General features: G+C 47.6%; 1 protein-coding gene across 1 annotated transcript in view; it reads left to right on the top strand.

Moving 5' to 3' along the window:
• Positions 1-14,347: 14,347 nt before the first annotated feature.
• Positions 14,348-24,347, top strand: part of VAMP4 (vesicle associated membrane protein 4) — a 54,977-nt gene continuing 44,977 nt past the window's right edge. Inside the window, exon 1 of the mRNA XM_088481793.1 lies at positions 14,348-14,510. The gene's annotated coding sequence lies outside the window, so the exon portion shown is untranslated. The remainder of the gene's footprint in view (positions 14,511-24,347) is intronic.

Below are 24,347 nucleotides of genomic sequence, written 5' to 3'. Positions count from 1 at the left end.
AGATTTACTTCTAATTTGTCTATTATAGATAGCCCCTTTGAGTAATAATAATACATTAAAACTAGTCAAAAATTGGGGAAGGACATCATAATATCACAAAGGTCTGTGCGGACTTTAAGCTCTTTGATCACTATAAGTGTAAAACCCCAATTGGGATGCGTGAATTGTATAAATGGGAAGTCTTGGTCTCTTCCAGTAAGACAGAGCGGTGTTAAGGCAAATATTTTATTGTAGTAGAAGAGATAGGATTATTATAACAATACTTTTTGATGTTAAGTTACTAACTCCGTTAACATCACAATTACTCTATTATTTACTATACATCACAGCTGTAACAATAGTTCAAACTTTATTATACGGGAACGCAGCCTCCTGGTCTATGGCCAATAAATTCTCTCCTCCTGGCGATTCCCTAAAAAGAATAGTTAATGCACACGCAGTATTTCCTTAAAACGTTTTACTTAAATGACTTTAACTATACAGTAATTATACAAATTACTATTAGAACAATCAACGTATATAGTGCTGTAAATTATTCCTAAACTTTACTGGCCAGCAAGTTCTAAGCCCATGGGTTAGTTCATAACATAAGTCCCGTCGGTGTACACAACGTTGCCCGGGTTTGTAGTACTTGTATGTTATACTAACTTTAGTATGTCATTGATTTAGCTCCTCCTCTTACGGTAAATGAGGTAGGCCGAGATGAATTCGTTGCTGTAGGGACAGACTCCCCTATTACTTTCTCTAATCTTCCACTGACTAAGCTGGTTGTCAGTAATAGCTACTTTGTAACTTCCTGGCATAAGAGTTAATCAGAGACACCTCTGAGAGTTACTTTGTTACAATCCCTGGCTCAGGACAGCTCTAATGTATCCTCCTGCGGACAGTCTGCTTGTTTATCTAAGACAAGGATAAATTGGGTGCTCACTTAAGTCTGATTAATGACAGAGCTGCACTGTCCTCGGGGCGGTAAGATAACAGTCCCCCAGTTGATTCTTTTATATCCCTGCTATGCTTTCCTTAACTGACAGGTGTCTGATGCAAAAGGGCAATGGGAGGACTTAGATGCAAAACAGGGTTCGCTATAAGGCTGGGGTTTCTTTTAGCTATGGAGGGGTTAATATCGTAGCTTCCCTTCACTGCCTGCTACTAGCTTGTGCCGAATACTGAATAGGGATAGGTGTCGTGCAGCCTTTCATCACCCGGCTCACCCTCTACGCGGCTCTGTCTCTTCCAGATGAGCTGTACTGTCACCGCCTGCCGGCCACTTCGATGAGCCAGTCCTCCCCTGCAGCGTCGGCCGCTAGACTCCGCCTCGGCCGCGCCCTCCGGATGACTGCTTCCGCCTCCACACAGGCGCCTCCTCCTGATGACCGCGATAGCACCGGATCTGAAGCAGCCGCAAACCCCGCTTTTCTGGATCACCAGCCGGACTCCTTCACATGTTAACAGGTAAGCGCAGCGCGACAGGGCTGTCTCATACTACGCGGAGCCAGGAACAACTGCGCCATCCCCGCGTGTACAGGGTCCTTTTATCCACCGGGCATACTCTCGTGCTCACCCGCGCTCCTTTCCAACGAATAGCCAGGGGTATTTTTCTCCCCCATAACAACACTATGGAGTAGTCCTGCTCTCGTGCTCCTGGGCATTCCAAGGCCCTCTGGTTCGGAGCATACCATATTTTCCTTTTTACAGGGACAATTCATACAGCATATTCTAACAATTTCACCCATAAAAATCATAAATTTTCATGACAATGCATACTAACACATTAAGGCACACATGGCTACATTTACTGGTACAGATTTCTATCTAAATGGGATCCCCGTTTTCTGGGGTACCACATTCTTCCCTACTTGAATAAGGCGTGTCCTCACGCATTCTTCATCACACAGAATTTAACTTTTTCTAATCTTTTATCAAACAAATCTTATTATTGATTTCGCAGCGGCAATCTTCCTTTCGTACTTCTGGTTGACCGTCTTGGTTCAAAATGGGGTGAACTGACTACTGTTGTGTCTTCCTCTCTTTCCGGATTTGAGGTTGCTACCTCAGAGAGGATTTGATCGCTGTGAGGCTGACTGGGGAAGGGGTTGAAGGGCTCCGGGGGGAGCGAGCCAGGCTCCGGTTGGTGGCCATTACAGTGGATCGGCCAATACATACTCATTAACAAATTCATGTGATTGTCAGTGCTTTCATTGGAATGAGAATTGGGTCTTTTGTCGGGAGGATTCACAACATTTTTGGTGTCATTGATTTGATCGTGACATTTTTTTAATTGGTCTCGATGAATCAGCTGTCGGCCAGTTCTGTTTCCTCTTTGTATGTAATATAAGGCCATGCCTTCCTTAGGTTTTTCCAGTTATAATATACGGGACATTTTCCCAGTAATGATCCAGTTTACTAATACGCTGGTTCTTTTTCTTCCACACACAGCATCCGATCTCCAATGGTTCTGCCTGGGCTTGTTGGTTATAGTTTTCCTTTTGCCGCTGTCGGGCCAATTTGCTATGTTCGTGGACTAATTCATGTGCTACTTTCAGACGTCGTTGATGTTCGCTGACCCATTCAGTTTGTACAGTGGCATTCGGTCCTTTCTCTAAAGATATGCCCAATTGTACATCCGCAGGGAGCTGACCTTGTCTCCCGAACAGCAGGTAATAGGGAGTAAATCCGGTGGATAGATGGACTGTATTGTTATAGATGTATACTAGTTCAGCTAGAAGGACAGGCCATTCAGTTCGCTGTGGTAACGGGATGGCTCGGAGAAGATTTATGAGAGTTCGATTCATTCTCTCACACATTCCATTCCCTTGCGGGTGATAGGCGGTAGTTCTTACTTTCTTGCAGCCATATAACATACACAGTTCTTGAAACAAATGAGATTCGAAGGCAGACCCTTGATCTGTAAGAATCTTTTCCGGGTATCCATACGGCCGTACAAATGCCCTCCAAAAGATTTCGGCAGTAGTCTTTGCAGTGATGTCCCGTACTGGTAAGATGACAGCGTACTTAGTGTAATGATCTACTATGGTTAATGCGTACTGATAACCTGTTCGACTTCGTTCTAATTTCACGTGATCTAACGTAACTATTTCCAATGGCCGAGATGTTATAATTGAAGACAAAGGGGCCTTTTGTGAGACTGGAGCGTTCTTCTTCAGTGTGCACGGAATGCATTTGCTACACCAACTCTCAATGTCTTGTCGCATGTTGACCCAGTAAAACCGTTTCCGGATATTATTCTCCGTTTTCTTACAGCCAAAGTGACCCGAGTCATTATGGTATGCCTTCAGGATAGAAGTGGCAGCCTTACTGGGTACGACAATTTGCATTAGTTTAAAATGAGTCTTAGGATCAATGCTACGCCGAACCAGGAGCCGATCATGCATCAACAGTCATTCTCGTTGCTTCCACAACTTCAAGAACTCTATGGGGGCATTTTTCTTTCCTTCGACAGTCAACGGATTGTGACCTTGTATCTGTTCCTTGAGTAGCTGGATGTTGGGGTCTTCTTTTTGCCATTTCAGCCAAGGAGTTGCGGTGTCGTCTTTGAGCTTAGTCACTTTTGTCACTTTTTGTGGTGCCGAATTTAACTTAGAAGAAAATAACGGCATCTCTACTGACTCTTCTGCATCTTCGGTTTCCAGCTGCTCTTGTTGGTGAGGAATTCGAGACAAAGCATCCGCATTGGTGTTCAATTTTCCACTCCTGTATTGGATGTTGATCGGGAAATTGGCCAGACAGGAGACCCAGTGCTGCTCGAGGGCTCCTAGTTGAGCTGCTTGTAGGCGAGCCAACGGGTTGCAGTCCGTGTAGGCAATAAAAGGGGTGGCCAACAGATAATTTTTAAATCTTTCAGTGACCGCCCAAACCAATGCCAGCAGTTCCAGCTTGAATGCGCTATAATTAGCGTCATTCCTTTCAGTACGTTTCAAACTTCTGCTGGCGTAGGCGATTACTCTCTCTCTCCCACCTTGCCGTTGTGAAAGTACCACTCCCAGTCCTTGGCTGCTTGCGTCCGTATATAACAGAAAAGGACTGCCGTAGTCAGGGTAGGCCAATAATGGTGCTGCAGTGAGAAGTATCTTTAGACGGTCAAATGCTTCTTGGCACGAGGAAGTCCACATCACTGGGACACTCCGCGTGCGACCTGAGTTTGGGACTCCTCTCAATAATTCGTGAATAGGGGCAGCCACACTTGCGAAGTGCTCGATAAAGCGCCTATAATACCCCACGAAGCCCAAGAACTGTCGAACTTCACGGATGGTCCGCGGGGCAGGCCACTCTTGTACTGCTCTGATCTTGTCGGGATCGGGGGAAATTCCTTCTGCACCTACAATGTATCCTAAGTAGGACACCTGGGGCTTGAGTAGATGACATTTGGATGGTTTTATTTTTAAGCCGTATCTGACGAGCTGCTCCAGGACTTCTCTTAGATGGCTAAGATGTTCTTCGTAAGTGTTGGAGAAAACAATTACATCATCCAGATACAGCAGAACCATTTCAAAATTCCTGTGGCCCAAACAATGCTCCATTAGTCGCTGGAATGTTCCCGGGGCATTGCAGAGCCCAAAGGGCATCCTTAGGAACTCGAACAACCCCATGGGAGTGGTAAAGGCAGTTTTCTCCCTGTCTTCTGGGGCGACTTGTACTTGCCAGTAACCGCTGGTCAGGTCTAGGGTGGAAAAGTACTTTGCGGTCTTAAGGGCTGCCAGGGACTCTTCAATTCGCGGAAGTGGGTAGGCGTCTTTATGAGTAATGTTGTTTAATTTGCGGTAGTCGACACAAAATCGCAATTGTCCATCTTTCCTCTTTACTAAAACCATGGGTGCCGCCCACGGGCTGTGACTTTCTTTAATTACTCCGGACGCTTTCATTTCCTGCAGCATCTTTCTGACTGGTTGATACAAGGCCGGGCCTAAGGGTCGGTGTCTTTCTTTAATGGGTGCGTTGGTGCCCGTCGGAATCCGATGCAATACACAATCGACCTTCCCAAAATCGGAAGAATTAGCGCTAAAGGCTAGGGGAATCTCTTGCACCAAGCGAAGGACTCCATTCCTCTTTTCTTCCGAAGTTTCTTCATCCCCGATTTGTATAGCTTTCCACCACACCTCTTCCTCGGCCATGGGGTTACTCACCCCTGTCATTATATGGTGCTGCGCTATAGCAAAGCCTGGGTGAACTACGTCTTGGAAGGTGACTAGTGACAATTTTGCAATGGGATAGTGACGGAATAATCGAATATGATGGTTATGTGGGTTCAGGACACGTATAGGTACTTGGCCACCAACCACCTTTGCTAGGGTTCTGGCCACAACAATAGGATCTTTACCGGTACTCTCATTCGGTTCAATAAGGGCTTCATAGTCGGTCCCTTGTGGCCCACATCGTGCCTTAGCCCAGATCACTATTTCTGAATTTGGTGGTAAAATTACAGGCTTTGAGTCCGCTACCCTGGCTTTTCCAATTTCTCCATTCGGTGCGGCAAATCTTTGATGACCCTGAATGATCTTAATAGTGTGTTGCAGCACTTGTCGTTCGGTAGAATTCTTTCAGGCAAGTTCGATTTTTAAGACTGATATCAGTTCCTCTGGACAATTTTGGAGAATGTTCATGCCATTGATGAGAGGTATAGCGTGAGGGTCATTTACATTGGTAACTATACACCCCTGATCAGGTAACACCGCCTTCCCAATCCTGACATCAACCTCCCAATATCCCCTACAGGATATTCCTAGCCCATTACTGGCAATCAGTTGTAGCCATGTGGGGGTGGGAGGAGAAGTTGCTTAATATCCCAAAATTTCTGATAAGCGTCAAATTGCATAGTGGTCACCTGGGAACCAGTGTCAAGCATGGCCAACATTTCTACTCCCCCTAAAGTGATGGGTACAACAGGACACTTTCCCACAAACTTAGGCTACCACTGTTCAGGGGCCGGGTCTATTCTGTTGCCGTTCCCCGAGGATTGTCCTCCATCCTCGGGGAATTGGCGTTTAAAGGGTTTGGTTGACTGCAGTTCCGTTCGACATGCCCAACCTGATTACATCTACGGCAGATTGGGCGGCCTAAGGAGTCAAATCGGTCAGTTGGACGACGTCCATTAGTGCGGGGTGGTGTCCACCATTCGGAGGTTGCCCTCCTCCTCTCTGTGCACCACAAATTCTCGGCAGGGTCTATATTTTTCCTGGAGAGTTTTTTTTTATCTCCTGGCACATCTCTGTCACTCCTGATGCCAATTTTTCCATTTGGCTTGTCAAATTATGCAGCTGGTTGGAACTATTTTGAGCATTTTGTACCGCGTTTCCTTTGGTTGGATTATGACTTCCCATAGAAGGTGAAGATTCCTGAACTTTTTCTTGGAACCCTGGCATTTCTACTAAGGAAATTTCATCATCTCGGGTGCACCCCACGACCTTGATTGATGCTTCCTTAAAGTACAAAAAGGAATTTCTTGGCATCTGTAGTCGTAGGAGACGCAACTGGGTTCGGGTACCCTCCCCTCTCGACCCTTCGATGAACTGATTAATGAGAGTCTCATCGGGGTTCCGCACCTCATTACTATCTGCCGACTGTATACGCCGTAGAGCCTCTTGTAGACTCAACGCGAAGTTACGAAGGGTTTCTCCTACTTGCTGTTTCTTAGCGTAGAATCTCATTTTCAACTCTGACATTGTTTGCAGATCAAAAGTGTTGGCTAACCTCTGAATTATTTGATTGACATTTTGTTTCTCTTCTCTGGGCCACGAAGTGACCTCTCTCAAAGCCGAGCCCTTGAGCTGGCCGATTAATATCTCCACCTGCTGATTTTCCGTTAAGGGATATAACCTGAACATACTTTGCATCTTGTGTTTGAATTCTCTCAACGAGTTACCATCAGATTCTCCCCTTCGTTCATCTCCAGTATAAGTGGGCAGCCACGGGGCCCCGAAATAATAGGGCAAGGTTATGGGGTTTAGTTGAGACATAACCGGGTTTTGGTGGCTTGAGTCTCCCACTGAACTCTGCTCCCGTGACATTTTACTTATTCAATTTGGATCTTGATCCTGTTCCTAGTGACGCCACTTGTAAAACCCCAATTGGGATGCGTGAATTGTATAAATGGGAAGTCTTGGTCTCTTCCAGTAAGACAGAGTGGTGTAAAGGCAAATATTTTATTGTAGTAGAAGAGATAGGATTATTATAACAATACTTTTTGTTGCTAAGTTACTAACTCCGTTAACATCACAATTACTCTATTATTTACTATATATCACAGCTATAACAATAGTTCAAACTTTATTATATGGAAACGCAGCCTCCTGGTCTATGGCCAATAAATTATCTCCTCCTGGCGATTCCCTAAAAAGAATAGTTAATGCACACGCAGTATTTCCTTAAAACGTTTTACTTAAATGACTTTAACTATACAGTAATTATACAAATTACTATTAGAACAATCAACGTATATAGTGCTGTAAATTGTTCCTAAACTTTACTGGCCAGCAAGTTCTAAACCCATGGGTTAGTTCATAACATAAGTCCCGTCGGTGTACACAACGTTGCCCGGGTTTGTAGTACTTGTATGTTATACTAACTTTAGTATGTCATTGATTTAGCTCCTCCTCTTACGGTAAATGAGGTAGGCCGAGATGAATTCGTTGCTGTAGGGACAGACTCCCCTATTACTTTCTCTAATCTTCCACTGACTAAGCTGGTTGTCAGTAATAGCTACTTTGTAACTTCCTGGCATAAGAGTTAATCAGAGACACCTCTGAGAGTTACTTTGTTACAATCCCTGGCTCAGGACAGCTCTAATGTATCCTCCTGCGGACAGTCTGCTTGTTTATCTAAGACAAGGATTAATTGGGTGCTCACTTAAGTCTGATTAATGACGGAGCTGCACTGTCCTCGGGGCGGTAAGATAACAGTCCCCCAGTTGATTCTTTTATATCCCTGCTATGCTTTCCTTAACTGACAAGTGTCTGATGCAAAAGGGCAATGGGAGGACTTAGATGCAAAACAGGGTTCGCTATAAGGCTGGGGTTTCTTTTAGCTATGGAGGGGTTAATATCGTAGCTTCCCTTCACTGCCTGCTACTAGCTTGTGCCGAATACTGAATAGGGATAGGTGTCGTGCAGCCTTTCATCACCCGGCTCACCCTCTACGCTCCCCTGCAGCGTCGGCCGCCAGACTCCGCCTCGGCCGCGCCCTCCGGATGACTGCTTCCGCCTCCACACAGGCGCCTCCTCCTGATGACCGTGATAGCACCGGATCTGAAGCAGCCGCAAACCCCGCTTTTCTGGATCACCAGCCGGACTCCTTCACACGTTAACAGGTAAGCGCAGCGCGACAGGGCTGTCTCATACTACGCGGAGCCAGGAACAACTGCGCCATCCCCGCGTGTACAGGGTCCTTTTATCCACCGGGCATACTCTCGTGCTCACCCGCGCTCCTTTCCAACGAATAGCCAGGGGTATTTTTCTCCCCCATAACAACACTATGGAGTAGTCCTGCTCTCGTGCTCCTGGGCATTCCAAGGCCCTCTGCTTCGGAGCATAACATATTTTCCTTTTTACAGGGACAATTCATACAGCATATTCTAACAATTTCACCCATAAAAATCATAAATTTTCATGACAATGCATACTAACACATTAAGGCACACATGGCTACATTTACTGGTACAGATTTCTATCTAAATGGGATCCCCGTTTTCTGGGGTACCACATAAGAACCTGCTCAGTGCACCCCTCCAGCGCCTGAGCATCTATTGTGTTCCACATAGGTACTTTCATTCCAGGACTATTATCTTCAGTATAGTTTAATTCCAGTGTTGTTTAAACTCTGGTGTTTGGTTTCCTCGACAGCAGCACATTTGCAGTTTTTCCAAGCAGAGTCTTCATTCAAGCAAAGTACTCTGTTGCTTTAACGGTGGGAAACAACTAAGCTGGGCTAAGCCATGGGTCCTCACTGAGAAAAGTCCGTATCCTCTTGCTGGTGAAGTCTGGTGGGAGTCTTATGCCGTACATCCACTACCCGACCCAGGGAAGACAGTACGATTATGACATTATAATCGTACCGTCGTTCCCCATCCCCTGCAGTGTCTACACTGAACGATCAGTCCATCATCCACAAACATGGTCAATCTGTCGTTATCACCAGATTGACCAGCTTGTTCGGGCATTGATTGATGTCGGAAAAGACCAGCAGGAGCACGCATCGCTGGTAATGTCCAACATTATGGTGCACAATTTGTGCACGATTAATGAGCGATTGAATGATTTACGATGTCGTAATCGTGCAATCGCTCATTAATATCGCCTAGTGGATGTGCCCCTTTAGACTCCCAGGGTATTTGGATGTGCCAGTTCAACCTGTTTGCATTTATCTGCTGTGTGTGTGTACTCTGTTATACTTTGTGTAGCTCATTGCACGCTACAAGCTGTTCCTTCAGTGCCAATACATCCTTGCTTCTCATTGCACGTTATGAGTTGTTCCCACAGTGCCAGCACATACGTGTATGTCATTACACATTATGTGCTGTCCAAACAGTTTCAACACCTCTGTATACCCTATTGCATGCTACGCACTATACAAACATCTCACAACTTGTGTACTCAGCAGTACCTTCAGCATTTGTGCCTACTGTGATAAACACTGCAGGGCAGGGGCATATCTATAATGGGTGCAGGGTGTGCGGTGCCAGCACCAATATTTTTTAATACTCTCCGAAGTCCAAAGTTGGCTGAGGCAGCATTGCAATAAACGCTTGGAAAATGGGCGCCGCGGCTATTTTCCCAATGTTTTGCGCATGCGCACTGGGGAAATCGCTGGTAAAATTTTACCGGTGACCTGCGCATGCGCAGTAGACTTTGGGACAGACTAGTGCCCAGAGCCTATTGCTGCGATCAGTGTGCTGCTGGCCTCCAGAGAGAGAGGAAGGGGCCCCGGATGGGGAATGCGCAAGGGTCCCCCCACTCTCAATACGCCCCTGCTGCAGGGTATTCCGTGGCTATTACGTCTTAGAGTATCTCGGCTATACCTCTTTTATCAACAAGTTTTATAATTTACAAATGAGAGATAAAACCTGTTGCGCATGATAATGGTGTTCCAGCCAATCAGCTCCCACCTGTCGCCTGTTTTACAAAATGACAGTAGGAAACTGATTGGCTTGAGCACCATTTAAAACTCGTTGTATATGATATAATTCATTGTAAATGATAAAACTCATTGATAAATGAGGCCCTGAGTGTATTCCCCATAAAATATAGGTTGCGAATTAAAGGCAAATAAAAGTCACAATCGCTGGCACACCATCATGTGTGCTGGGAACATACTATTTATTTTAAGAAAAAACAATGGGTAGGGTCATGCCCTCTAGGGTTAACATACTGTCGCACTCTTACTAATCAGAGTGGCCCCATTCATTCTTATAGAGAGTGTCCGCTAGTGACATCTAATTAGCATTGGGGTCCCGAAAGGCACAAGTTGGTCATTCATAAAGGTTTTTTTTGCCAAGTATCTGGGATGCTACATGGACTGATGAGGAGACATACCATAGGAATAAGTAATTTATATGTAAATGAGGGCTGTGTGGTGGAGTGATTATGTAATAAAATATTTTTTCTATTTTTTTTTAGAGGTCTACTACTGGTGCCATCCGGCTTTTGCTATCATGGCCTGGGAGCCTTGCTAACATCAGTAGTTCAATGTAAGAAATATTAATTGTAATATTAAGCATTATCTCTGTACCTACTGTCACCAGGAATTCGGAAAAGAGCTCTAGTGCTACTGGCACTAGGACTGGTTAGACTTGAGAAGGAAGGCTGCAGTTTTTTTTTTTGCAAGGGCCTCACTTCCCTGGGGAAACTTGCTCTTGTGCCAACTGACCTAGTGCTAGTAGAATGATGGTCGGGTAACCCTACACTGTCGGTCTCCCTACTATGCTTCCACTAGCCCTAGCTGGTCATACCTAGTGCTGGTAATGGAAAAATTGGGGGGACCACACGCTCTTTGTTCCCCTGATTTTTCCAATACCAGCTTAGGCACAAGCGCTAGTGCTGGTTAGCCTCAAAGGGGTATATCCTACAATTTTTTTTATTTTAATCATTTATAACAATATACATATAGAGTACATTTGCAGCTATGTTGCTGCCCTCTGGCCCATCTATTATTTTGTGAGTAATCCTGGCATGATTCCAGCTAGTTTACAACTCGCAAACTAAAACAACCAACGTCTCGTATGTTTCACATTAGAGAAATCTGAAGGGCATGTTGTGTCGAGCTAGAAACTGTGGGGTCAAGATTCAGGGCAAGTTAGACTGTACTCGCATTCTATTACATGAGGTGACCACAATTTAATTGGGAACTCACCCATAAATCAATAGTTTGACAACACTGGACCTTAGTACACTCTTTCCCCAATGTTAATGGACTTCTCCACACAAGGCAATAGTAACCCTTAACTGGGTAGGCGGGAAACACCACATAAGTACGTAGTGGGGTGCTCATAACACCCAAAAACAAAAAAATTGTTGCACGTTATATGTTTGAAAAGGGATGCAGTCATATTGCCGGTGGACGGGATGCTGGGCGTCAATATGCTGCCAATGATAGAGAACAGGATACCAACGTTGGCATCTCGAACCGCTGGAATCCTGATCATCCGGACGAGTACGTAACTGCTCTGTCTCTCCCACTGCAGCCCAGCATACAGCAGGGTGTGCTGGGCTGCTGTGAGGGAGGGGGAGGGACAGGGAGCTTTGCCGGATCCGGGCCCCCGCTGGGCCCCTCCAGCAAACCTGGGTAATTAGTACCCGTTCCCCCCCTCTTGGCGCCCCTGCCTGGGGTGTTCCCAGCACCCTGCTCCTTATTCTACTTCACAGCAAAAAAAAAGTATAGCACATAGAATGGCTTTGGGGACAATGATATAAACTATAACTTCTAATTGAAAAATAGAAAGTAACATGCCAGTGTTGCCAACCATATTGCAGAATCAGACCCTCCAACATGACCCATTCCATTAGGTACAAAATGCTCTGCTCCTGGACTTCCCTCTTAATCTATGATTGCATCCACCTGTGCTGAAACACCTGTCTCATCAATTACCTACTTCAACACAGGTGACTGCAATCATACATTATGTGGGAAGTCCAGGAGCAGTGTGTTTTGTACCTAATGGAACGGGTCATGTTGGAGGGTAGGCAGAATTATCTACAATTTAAGACTGAGGGTTGCTATGAGCACCCTGCATAACCAGTTAAAGGTTAAGGAGTATTTAGAGGATGGGCATCTTCCAGACGAGTACAGTGGCAAACGCAGGATTTCTACAGAGGGGTTTCCATATGCTTGATTTTAAAGCAAGTGTGGCCATTCAATGAAGAGGGCATAATCGGCACTTAACAGTGGTGTAACTAGGGTATTTGGAGCCCAGGGCAAATTTGAAAACGGAGCCACCCCCCCTAACACACCGATCTGTGCGCGCGCCGAAGGCGCGCGCGGGAAAAAAATGGGCGTGGTCACTTAAAAATGGGGCGTGTCAACATTACACACCCCTTTATTTTCACGCTGAACATTCCTATCCATATGCACCTTAACCCCAGTAGTACCCCTTATACAGTATCCCAGTATGCAGTTGTGGTCCCTCTTATGCAGGCCCATAGTAGTGCCCCTTATACAGTATCCCCAGTAGTGGTCCCCCTTATACAGCCCCCAATTAGTTCCCCTTACTCAGTACCCCCAGTAGTGGCCCCCCAAATGCAGTGCCCCACGTAGTGTTTCCCCTTATGCAGTGCCCCCAGTAGCAGTCCCCACAATGCAGTGCGCCCAGTAGCAGTATCCCCTTATGCAGTGCCCTTTATATGGTGCCCCAGTAGTAGTCCCCCCCCTATGCAGTACCCTCAGCAAGTCCCCCCCCATGCAGTTTTCCCAGTAGTGGTCCCCTTATGCAGGCACCCTGCAGTGATCCCCCCTATCCAGTGCCCCCTGTAGTGGCCCTTCCTATTATTGCCCCCAGTAGTGGTCCCCCGAGTGCAGTGCCTCTAGTAGGCCCCTTTTATAATGCCCCCAGTGGTAGTTCCCCCCCAAGTAGTAGTCCCCAGTAGAGTAGGTCCTCCCAATGGTGCCCCCAGTAGTAGCCACCCCTCCCCCAGTAGAGGTCCCCCCAGTAGTAGCCACCCCTCCCCCAGTAGAGGTCCCCCCAGTAGTAGCCACCCCTCCCCCAGTAGAGGTCCCCCCAGTAGTAGCCACCCCCTCTCCTGTTGTGCAGATAGGTTAAAAAAAATATATATATATATATATCTATAAAAATATACTTACCTGAATCTCTGCTCCTGGTCTTGCTCGCGACGCCGCTCCCGCCCGGGCGGGCGCGCTCAGCATTATGGGACAGACGTCATGACGTCAGTCCCATTACCCACTGCAGGAGCCGGACGGAAGTCCGGCTCTTGCAGTGGGTGCTGCAGCAGTCAATGAGAGTCTATCTGACTCTCATTGGCTGCTGTTTAACACACGCATCGCCGCCAGCGCTGGCGGCGATGCGTGTGTTATGCACAGTCTGAGCCCGCCTCCTGGCGCTATTGGGCAAGCGCTCAGGGGGAGGGAATGGGCTCAGGCGTGCAGCACAGGACCGGTGCTGGAAGCCTAGCGCCGGTCCTGTGTAAATGTGTAGCGCTGACCGCACTCATTGCGGTCGGCGCTACAATGGCTAACTAGGGCGGGCGGGCCGGTACCGTGGCCGGCGGCGCCCCCCCGCGCCGCCGGTCCAACGGCGCCCAGGGCACGAACCCTGCCCGCCCTGTCCAAGTTACGCCACTGGCACTTAACCAGCTATAATATACATTGTACGGGAGGTATAGAAAAATTCTTACATATACAGGACCAGTAATCACAGTAAGCCATTATATGCGGAAGTAGGGCCATCCTGTCTGAGCTGAATATATTTATTTCAGATGTGGGCTCCATTCGAGACCATTTGAGTAAGTTCAGGAATCTGGGGGGAGACACTGCAGTTTTAGTTGAAAAGTATCACACTACCGAAAAGCGGGCTCCGCAAAAGAACCAGCTTTTCGGAAGTGATACTTTAGTAATACATTTTTTTTTTATCTTAAAATTCGTGGAGAATAACCCCCTATATAAAAAGTATCATCTTACATAAATGTATCATAATGAATAGACCCCATAGTAATCAGTAGTGCAGAAGCATCTCAAATAACATTATAGGAAAGATAATATCATATTTTCTGAAAAACTAAGAAATTTAAACCACTCCATCTCATAGAGAGACAGTTTGGGTCCACTCTAGTGGAGTAGTAATATGGCGGCTCAGACTTCAGAGAGTGGAGTAAGTGCGGTTGCGCAGCAGTGGAACACCGATCTAATGCGAACAGAACAGGAAGAGGAGCAGAGTACCGAGTGCTGAGGATGTGTCGGTAGTAGATGAATCGCCATGTTAAGCGGTCATTAGATACAATAGACATCTTACACGGGGACACGGAACTGTACACCGGAGAGACAACGTTAGATCGGTAAATGGCTTTCATATTATAACAGCACCTACGACTGATTATAGTGTCATCTCCCTCTGATCTCTGCCTGGTTGTATGTATTCTGCTGCGTATGTATTCTGTACCCATCTCATTGTCATCGGAAGCAATTATTACTGTACATAACAATGGTCTTCTCCTTCTCTAATTATCCACCCATCACCCTCACAGCTACCTGCGTACAGAACAGTCCGTAATTACAGGTGGCAGCTACTACAGTACACTGTACTGTATATATGTGCACCTGTCTCTTCATTGTTATGTGGAGATATGATGTGTGTACCACCCAGCACATGCATATGCTGTCATTATTATATATATATATATATATATATATATATATATATATATATATAGTGAGCTATAGCACGGTGACATAACAGAGTCCCTGTGTTATTATAGTAATGCACCAAGGCCTGATGTGCCCTAGTGTGTGATAGCTGCATCCGCCAGACCTGCCAGCAATCCGGACAAAGCTTTGGGGATCTGCTTGGAAATGATGACATGCTTTTAAATCTATGTAATCAAGTGCTTCATCAGTTCTGTGGGTCATTACTGCGGCTATGAGTATTCACCCCTCTGGCATTATTTCCATTTTATTTTCTGCTATCATGAGGGGCTATTCAATTCAGCGCGCTGTTAGCCCAACTAAAGGATTTCTCCACGCACCCTCCTGAGGGTTCGAGGAGAAATCAGACTGAAGTGCCGGCTGCGGGGCTGTTTTAACGACTAAGCGCGGCGCTAACAAACTCACGGTCGGCACTTTAGTCGGAAAATGCCGGTTCTCACGATTAAACACCCAACTTCATTTGCAAGAACTTGCAGTCTCCGATTTAAGAGATTATAGTCGGACTAGAATTGAATAGCTCCAGGACCAACATCCCGGTGCTATTATCAGTCAGAATGGATTTATTTGTGAGATCTAGCCACTGACCAAATACCGTATTGTCATATAATTATAATAAACAAATATATTCATTTTAATCTATAAATAATGGATTATGGGATGCCCGGGCTATTGTGCTCCCATTTATGTTATGAAAGACTGTAATTGGCAATTCAGTTCAGCAGGATGTGGCGCTGAACATCACCACGATGATCGGCTGCGCACATATTAGCCATACACACTACCCGCAACATCGTTACTACTTCTGTGTCTAGCCCTAGTTGTTCTTCCTAACAGGTGCTATTCTCATACAGACGTCACTGGGACAATCCCAGAATACAAGATCAAAAGGGGACCAGAGATGGAGCATTTAGAGAGAGGCATCCCCCACCTCCTCAGACAGGAACTGTAATGTATAGCGTGATATTGTGCATCAGGGCCAGATTTTATAATATCTAAGCATTTCTATTCCTGTGGGTAGCTTGTTGATGACCAACCTCGTCATTCACCAATGCCACCCATTTGGGATAACTGGCATTCTCGTGGGGCTATTACCAGTTTGGCCACAGCCAACAGATTAACTACATCTTGAGGTATAATTAATTTTGAGTCAGTTGAAACTAATAAATTGTACACAAGTGAAGGGCAAGTAAAGATTTTACATCTGAAAACAAATTATTACACCAGTGTTTATTTAGGTGTTTTGCAAAAAAGCTAAATAATGTTGTAACTAATCATTTATTACCTATCTTATATGTAATAAAGAATATGCTGTATATTTAGGTGTGCCATTTAACTCTGGACACATGAATTACACAGATTCTGTGGCTGGCAGACTATGTATAGTTGTTTTATTTGAAGTTTATTATTATGATTTGAAACATATTATTTAATGTTGATCAGTGGTAAGAATTGCAATTTTATTCTGTGATAGGAGAGAATAGAATGTTCTGAAAATGCCAAAGGGGGTAACCAATATTTCACCAGTACTAATAAAATGTTTGTTACAGGACTCCATTAAAGGGGATGTAGTCAGGATGCCGGAATGCCGACCACCAGAATCCCGACACTGAAAGCCCGGCATGGGACTAAAGATAGGCGTCTAAATACCGACGCCCATCATTAGCCCCACGCTGAAATCCTGACGCTGTTAGCTGCGGGGGGGAGGGTTAGCTTTAGGCACCCCCGGGGAGCTTAGTGTTAGGCTCACTCCTGGGTGGGTTAGATTTGGCTAGGGGAAGGGGGGGTTAGGGTTGGGTACCGCCGGGGGGAGATTAGGGTTAGGCACCCCCGGGAGGGTTAGGCGGGGAGAGGGGGTTAGGCACTACGGGGGGAACCCCAGAGCACCCCCAAGGGAGGGTTAGGGGGAAGAGAGGGGATGGTTAACTATACTTACCAGCTGGCGTTGGGATTTGAATAGAATGTTTTGAAAATGCCAAAGGGGGTAACCAATATTTCACCAGTACTAATAAAATGTTTGTTACAGGACTCCATTAAAGGGGATGTAGTCAGGATGCCGGAATGCCGACCAACAGAATCCCGACACTGAAAGCCCGGCATGGGACTAAAGATAGGCGTCTAAATACCGACGCCCATCATTAGCCCCATGCTGAAATCCCGATGCTGTTAGCCGCGAGGGGGAGGGTTAGCTTTAGGCACCCCCGGGGGGCTAAGTGTTAGGCTCACTCCTGGGTGGGTTAGATTTGGCTAGGGGAAGGGGGGGTGTTAGGGTTGGGCACCGCCGGGGGTTGATTAGGGTTAGGCACCCCCTGGGAGGGTTAGGCACCCCCTGGGAGGGTTAGGCGGGGAGAGGGGGTTAGGCACTACGGGGGGAACCCCAGAGCACCCCCAAGGGAGGGTTGGGGGGAAGAGAGGGGATGGTTAACTATACTTACCAGCTGGCGTTGGGATTTGAACCGGCGGCTTTTAAGCCGTCGGTATTTCATACCCAACCCATTATAGTCCTATTAGAAGATGTTAAATAATAATACAATTTTCCCTTTGTTTGAGTCTTCAGACTACTATAAATGATTGATAATCTTCCGATTTTCTGCAACAACAGCTGCGCACATCACCACTAATTACAGTACTTCAGCATCTCAATAAAATGTTAGTGGCAGTGAGGTTCTGGTGAAACGGTCGGACTGCCAGTACCTTGCAGCCATTGTCCAGTATTGAATTGCTCCCGGAGTTTGTTTGGTAGGCAGACAATGTTTTGTGTCTGCTTTGTGCACTATGACATCATCCCACCAACCTCTGGTGGTAGTGAGAAAATGAATATAGAAATATAACCTGTTCTTTATAGAAATCTTAAAACAGCTGCTGACAAGTATGGCTGTGCTTCTCCATTTATCTTAACTGACCCTTCTTCCTCTTCTGGGTCTGGAGAAAGCCATGAGCCTCTTTGGCACACGTGGTTGTCTGCTCGTTTGGAGTAGCTGTGAGTCCTATACAGTTGTGTGCCATTATGCTTCTTACTGGACACAGGGCTGCAACATTTTTGCAGATGATGTGGCAGCAGTTTCTGCCACTACGAAGGCTGCTGAGGTCACCAAAGGAGAAACGGAGATGGCAGTAGCAATGACTGTTGAACCTACTTAAACCAGCATCTGACCTGAGAATGATATAGTAGACCTTCAAAACGGGATCTGGTCAATATCCCGACAGTAGGAATGGTGCCGACGGAAACCGGCTACCCTGTCTTAATTCCGACAGTAAGTAGCAGGGTTAGACACTACGGGGAGGGTTAGGGTTACTCGCTAAGGGGGGAGGGTTAGGTTTAGGGAGCGGGGAGGTTAGGTTTAGGCAGAGGCACTAGAGGGGGAGGTTAGGTTCAGTCTGCAGGGAGGGTTAGGGTAGTGAGAGGAGCAAGGTTAGAATACTGACCGACAACTGTCTGTATTCTAACCCTGTCAGAATGCCGGCGTCAGGATTCCGAGCGCCGGATCCCGAGCGCCGGCATTTTATACCCAACCCTTCAAAACAACCGCGTCCTTTGTGTGATGACAGTTCTCAGTACTACTCTGTAATTTGCCAATACATTCAAAAATGTGTTTCTTTCATATTAGTAAGAAGATGGTATGAGGTAGGTAGTGCACAGAACTTAACTACAGTGCTGTTATCTCTGCCTGCCATTTTCTCCTTCCATGGTCATTTATATCAGACTCTATTTTATTCTAATTATACATTTGTAGTTTGCTATGTTGTAACTAAGGACCATCAAGTCTCCATTATGCTTGTACCTTCCCCAGCACCCATAGTACCTGTACAGTTGGTTTGTCATCCTCCGGATCCTCCTCGTGTGTTAATGTTACACTAGTTCCAGGGAAATCAGATACTTTTGGGTCAATTCAATTACTCGCCATTTGCGGCCACCATGTACCACAAGATATGGGTGTGTGTGTATTTTCCATATACAGCACCTACTAAATTGTGGCTGCATCACTGACTTCTGTGAGCACCTCTATGGGAGCGAACAGAAATCGGCGATGAAGGGTGTCCAATGATGTGCTGTTCTGGAATACGGCACACCACACCAAATTGAATTGACTCCTTTGTACACGTATCTTATGGGCAGGTGGATCTGACACTAATGACCATTATTCTAAGATTCGGTCACTTGGGACAATTCAGTGATAAAAAACAAGCTGCATATGAAGCTCCCAAAATGTGGTCGTTTGACAGTTATATCCCGAAGTGTGTGGAATTGTTTTTAGGGCTTAAGGGTCTATTCACTAAGTCTTGGATGGAGATGAAATACCAACCAACCAGCTCCTAAAGCTAGGTACACACTAGACGACGTGCAAACGATGAAATGTCGTCACCCTTTCCCCTGAACTGGTCAAACGATCTAGTGCATACACACTGTGCAATCTGTACACACTGTGCAATCTGTACACACTGTGCAATCTGTACACACTGTGCAATCTGTGCACTCTGTGCAATCTTACAAACTACCAAACGATATATCTTGCTTCGTTTGGTAGTTAGATCGTTAACTGTATAAGGTAACCATATCGCCTGGTCGTTCGGTAGAGCTTACAAACTGCACGATCTGAGGGTAATCGTTAATGAGATTGAAAGATCTTCCTGCATGTAGGGAAGATCTGAAGATGCGACAGAAGACGCCATGGGAAAGTGCATAGTGTGTACACACTTGACGATTTGAACGATTTGTCGTTCCCATGTGATGGAATTGGCCAAATTGTTCTAAGTATCATTTGGTGTGGTGGGGCCTTTACTGTCATTTTTCATACACATGGTTAGGAGCTGATTGACTGGTACTTTATCTCCGTTCACTTTATCTCCATCCAAGGCTTAGTAAATAGGCCCCTTAATGACTGGCATTGTGCTTGTATCAATAGACACAAGAACAAACTGCTGGGGAAAATTCCTTTTGTGCATGCTTTAATTAAAAGGATAGATACATGCTTAAAATCAGAGGTGCTGCTTGGCAAGAGTAGTGTCTATATCCAGTAGTGCTGTTTTATAAATGATTGGCTGAATTTAACGTGACAGATCTATATCTTCTATTTACACCATCTTTTTAAACATGAGAATTCCCTTAACTATTCATACTTTGGACAATTCACCCTATTTTGGACATGTAATGTCTGTATTAGAAAAGACTGCTACTGTTTTCTACTTCAGGGTCCATAGGGTATCCACAGGATACCTTGGGGGTATAGGTGATGACGTCAGGCATCGGGCACCATAGTTAAGTTTTCAGCCTCCCAGGATGCACTAGGGTCCCCCTCCTATACCCCGCCCCCGAGCCAAGGCATCACAGTTTCGTTTGGTGCCCCGCCGGAGTTGGATGCACCTGTTTAGAGGGGGGGCTAGAATTAGCCCATGAAGTTTTCTACAAGCAGCTGTGGCTGCTCATCTGGATGTACAGCATGGACAGTCAGTACTGACGTCCATGCTGTCTTCCCTACACCCCCGCCGGTACCAGAACGCCGGTACTGATACGGGGATGCTGGTAGGCATCTGGGGTCACAGCTAGCGGTGAACCCAGATGTTTGGGACCATGGCCGGATTCAAGGGGGCAGCAGGTAAGCAGCGGGGTCCCGCGGTGGGTCCCTGCTGAGCACATGGTCCAGAGTCCCCAGGCAGGGGGCTCCCTGGGGACTGCCTGCAGCGTGGAGCCAGGTACCTAACCTGCGCTTCCACTACCCCCCTGGTACAGTGGACCGCGGCTGAGCGGTAGCGCTGCGGCGTCCCAGGGGTTAATTGCATGCCAGGGGAGCGCACCTTCCCTGTAACACAGCCGGCGCCTCCCCCGCAGCACACAGTCCTCTCCGCTCTGCTGACTGGCCCTGTGACAGCGCTCCTCCCCAAGGCCGGCCTCCTCTCTGCTCCTCGGTGGCCATCTTTTGCTGGAAGCATGGTGAGCGCTGCTGGACGCTGAAGATCAGTGGCATCGCGGTCTGGGTCCCCCGGCATACCTCTCCTCCGTTGGTTCAGGTCTGTGTATGCAGCGCTGTGTCCTGCCAGGCTCTGTGTCTGCGTAGTTGAGAATCAGCGCTGATAGTGCAGGAATTGATTTCTTTGCATTGTATGTGACTGCTGCTAGCGTCTGCTGCCTGTACTTTCACTTTCTTCTGTCAGCTTTTACACTGTCCCTGTTCTTCTGCTAAAGCCCTTGCGGTGCGGTGCTTGCAGGGTGGTTCTCCCACTATACTAGCAAGTATCAGTGAGAGGTGTCACATACTTACCATCATGTCTGAGAGTGACTTTCCTCTCCAGCTTTTGTGTACTACGTGTAAGGTACCAATAGCGGAGGGGGAGGGTAACGCGGAGGGGCTATGTCGGCAGTGTTATTTATTGGCGCGGCCAATTAATGTCACGGCTCCGGTACAGGAGCTGCCCTGGGCTTGTTTCACCAAAGCGCTTACAACCCTCATGGGCCAGTTAGCTCCGCAGCCTGCCTTCCCACAGATGGGATTGTCCCAGCAGTCAGTAGTGTCGTCACCCATGCAGGGTTTCCCGAAACAATTGATGGTACCCCACAGTCTCCCTATTTCCCCTCCTCAGGTCTCTCAGGAGCCTGCGTGGGTTAATTCGCTGACGAGCTCTGTACAGCATTTGTCGGACGTGTTACAAGGGAAGTCTGTGTTGCGGCCTCACAAGCGGCCGGTGGCGTCTCTGTCTGCTCCTTATGAGGATGACGACGGGACGTCCGATGATGAGGAGATTCTGGATCTTTCTGACCAAGAACCTCCCCGTACTAAAGAGACGGACGCCAAGTCTAAGGTTTATATTCCTGGCCCTATTTGTGCAGTCCGCACAGCTTTAGTTATTGAGGATGATGAACCTCCGGTATCAAAATCCAAATATGCCTTTTTCAAGGATGTTAAGGGTGACGCCACAGTGTTTCCTCTTTCGGGTCAATTAGTGGACCACTTAGAGGAGGCGTGGAAACATCCAGGCAAACGGTATCAGCCTCAAAGACATTTAGCAGTGGCTTATCCGTTTGCGGACAATTATTTTGCTAAGTGGGAATCCCCGCCCACAGGTGGATTCCCATGTGACACGCCTGGTCCGAAGTGCCACGTTGCCCATGCCCTCCATGTCCTCCTTAAAGGATGCCACGGACCGTAAGGTGGAAATCTGCCTAAAGTCCGTTTATTCCCTCGCGGGGGGTGCAGCCAGGCTGGCTATGGCCATTTGTTGGGTAGCCAGAACTATGGAGCGCTAGGTAGATAGTTTAGAGGCGTCTTTCGATTCCGACTGTTCGGCCGAACAGACCGAGTTGATAGGCAATCTCCGGGATTCGGCCACTTACATTAATGAAGCGGCTTTGGATATCAGTACCCTGACTTCTCGGATTTCTTCGGCAGCGGTGGCGGCTCGTCGCACCTTATGGTTGCGATCTTGGAAGGCAGATTCCAAAAAGGGCTTGGAAGCATTGCCTTTTAATGGAGAAGTCCTATTTGGTCCGGATCTGGACAAAATTGTAGCCACGCTGGCGGCAGCCAAATCGGCATGTCTTCCGTCTGCTGCAGTTCCTTCCAGTTCAGGTACCTCGTCCTTTCGGCCTTACAGGGCCCAGGGCAGACCGAAGGCTCAGTCCTTTCCCCGACAGACTGGCCCAAAGAAATCGGCCAAGCCCCGGAAGCAGGCCTGGAGTACCAGACGTCCGGCCCCTAAGTCCGATGATAAACCTGCAGCCTGACGGTCCGGGCCTCCCTTTGGGGGATCCCAAAGTGGGAGGCCGCCTGCTACGGTTCACCCAGTGTTGGTCAGTCACCACGACAGACAGTTGGGTTCACAAGGTGGTTTCTCACGGGTATGCCCTCTCCTTCCGGCACAGGCTCCCGTCCCGATTCTTCACCACGGGTCTTCCATCAGACCAGAACAAAGCCACGGAACTGCGGAAGGTTTTGCACACTATGCTCCAGGCTGGAGTTATAGCGCCTGTTCCTTTCTCCCAGAGGGGCCTGGGTTTCTATTCCAATCTGTTTTTGGTGCAGAAACCCAATGGGTCGTACCGTCCGATCCTCAACCTCAAAGCACTCAACAAATCCTTGCGGGTGCCGAGGTTTCGGATGGAGACCCTACAGTCCATCATTCTGGTGCTGGAACCTGGGGATTACATGGTGTCGTTGGACATACAGGACGCCTACCTGCATGTCCCTATTCTTTCGCGCCATCAGCAGTTCCTCACGTTTGCAATCCGCAACGATCACTTCCAGTTCCGGGCGTTACCTTTTGGCCTGGCGACAGCACCACGTGTGTTCACCAAGGTTATGGCAGTCATGGCGGCTTCCCTGTGGCTGCAGGGAGTCCGCATGTTGCCGTACCTAGACGACCTACTGTTGGTAGCAGGATCTCCTGAGCTCCTTCTGCGCCATTTGGATCTGACTATTGCAGTTCTGCAACGGCATGGCTGGTTGATAAACTGGCAAAAGTCCACCCTGATCCCGTCTCAAAGGATTCCGCACCTTGGAGCCTTGTTGGACTCCAGTCAGCAGCGGATCTTTGTGATGGGGGAAAAGATCTCTGCCTTGCAGTTGAGGGTGCGCAGTTGTCTGCAGAGTCGCCGGGTGTCTCTTCACTCGGTAATGAGGTTACTGGGCTCCATGGTGTCCGTATTCGACATGGTGGAATATGCTCAGTTTCACTCCAGACCTCTGCAGCAATTGATCCTGTCCAAATGGAATGGACTGCCTCAGAGTCTCAAGTCCCAGACGATGGTGCTCACTCCGGAGGTTCGCCTGTCCCTTGCCTGGTGGTTGCAGACGACCAATCTCAACAAGGGTCGTCCGTTTTGGGTGGCGAACTGGGTCCTATTGACAACGGACGCCAGTCTTCGGGGCTGGGGAGCGGTCACGGGTCCACACTTGTTCCAGGGCAGATGGACTCAGGCGGAAAGGGAGCTTCCGATAAACATCTTGGAACTCTGCGCTGTTTTCAATGCTCTCCAGCAGGCCCATTGGGTTCTCCAGTGTCATCCCGTGCAGGTCCAGTCGGACAACGCCACCGCCGTGGCCTACATAAATCTGCAAGGAGGTACCCGAAGTCGGGTGGCACTCGTAGAGGTGTCCCGCATCCTGATCTGGGCATAGCGCAATCCCCCGGCCATATCAGCGGTATTCATCCCGGGAGTCCTCATCTGGGAGGCCGACTTTCTCAGTCGCCAGGACGTTCATCCGGGGGAATGGTCTCTGCACCAGGACGTCTTTCAACTTCTGGTGGACAGGTGGGGGTCTTCCAGAGATCGACCTCATGGCGTCACGGCACAGCAACAAGTTGCCGGTGTACGGGTCTCGCACAAGAGACGTAAAGGCGTCTCTGGTGGATGCTCTGTCCGTCCAGTGGACGTTCCGGTTTGCTTATCTCTTTCCTCCGTTTTCCCTTCTTCCACGGGTAATCCGGAAATTCAAACAGGAAGGAGGGACACTCCTGTTGATAGTTCCCGCATGGCCCAG

The sequence above is a fragment of the Taudactylus pleione genome, unplaced genomic scaffold (assembly GCF_031769625.1).
Source record: "Taudactylus pleione unplaced genomic scaffold, aTauple2 ptg000017l, whole genome shotgun sequence".
Taxonomy (NCBI): domain Eukaryota; kingdom Metazoa; phylum Chordata; class Amphibia; order Anura; family Myobatrachidae; genus Taudactylus; species Taudactylus pleione.
This window is presented reverse-complemented; position numbering and strand designations above follow the sequence as displayed.